The following is a 1066-nucleotide window of genomic DNA, read 5'->3' as shown; positions in this document are numbered from 1 at the left end:
AATAAAATAAAATTAATAAATTATAATTTAAAAAATAATTTTAAATAAAATTAATATTTATATTGATTATTTATAGATGTTTTAATTTTTTATATTAAATTTATTTGTATTGTCACATAATTTTAAAATATATATGTTTAAAATAATATAAAAATAGTTATATATCTATATTAAATATTCATTTTTATTTAATAATTGAAGACCGCGGGCCGACCCGCCAACCTGCGGACATAACCCGCTATAACCCGCAATCCGCTTGGGCTAGGCCCGTAAGGCCCGCTTTTTAATGGGCTTAATATTTAGTGTCCATGCCCGCCCCGCAAAGGTACTATTTGGGCTAGGCCCGCGGGCATGGAGCCCGCTTGACACCTCTAATTCGAACGCTGAAATCAAGAATTAAAAAAAACTCAAAATTAGATTCTACTTCGATTAGCAAATAGAACAAAAAAAAAAATATGTGCTATCCAAATTGAAAAACGAAAAAGGATATCTAGGCTTTAAACAAAAATATTTCGTTATATATATAGGAAAATGGTATGACATAAGTTAAATATCTGTTTGTGATTTTTCATTTATTGTTAAGATATTTTTTGCCCAAAACATTGCATAAATTTCCTAATTGTTCATCTACAATTTTGCCACTATAAATTTGTCCACATTTTGTTTTAACAAAAGAGTTTAAACAAATCTTCTTATAGTTTTCAGAATATCGAAAATTCAATATCAGTTACTAATTACTTAAATTATCTTCAATTAATTTCAAACCATAATCGATGAAAATTTATTATAGATTTCAATTTATACTATTCATCATTTATTTTAATTAAACATAATATTTTATTGTAAAATTAGAATTTTCACAAAATTAGGATTTAGTAGATATTTCATAAATTTTAAAATTATAATTTATTTTTATCTATAATTTGAATAGATTTTTGAAATACTTTCTTCTTAATCATTTTGAAATCAATAGAAAAGAACAATATTCCTTTTATAGATAGTTTTCATTGGTTATTGTGGTCTTGTTTGTAATTATTGTTTTATTTCACAAAAGTATTATTTTAGT

The sequence above is a fragment of the Camelina sativa genome, chromosome 5, assembly GCF_000633955.1.
Source record: "Camelina sativa cultivar DH55 chromosome 5, Cs, whole genome shotgun sequence".
Classification (NCBI taxonomy): Eukaryota; Viridiplantae; Streptophyta; class Magnoliopsida; order Brassicales; family Brassicaceae; genus Camelina; species Camelina sativa.
The sequence above is the reverse complement of the archived record's forward strand: the minus strand, read 5'-3'. Positions refer to the sequence as shown.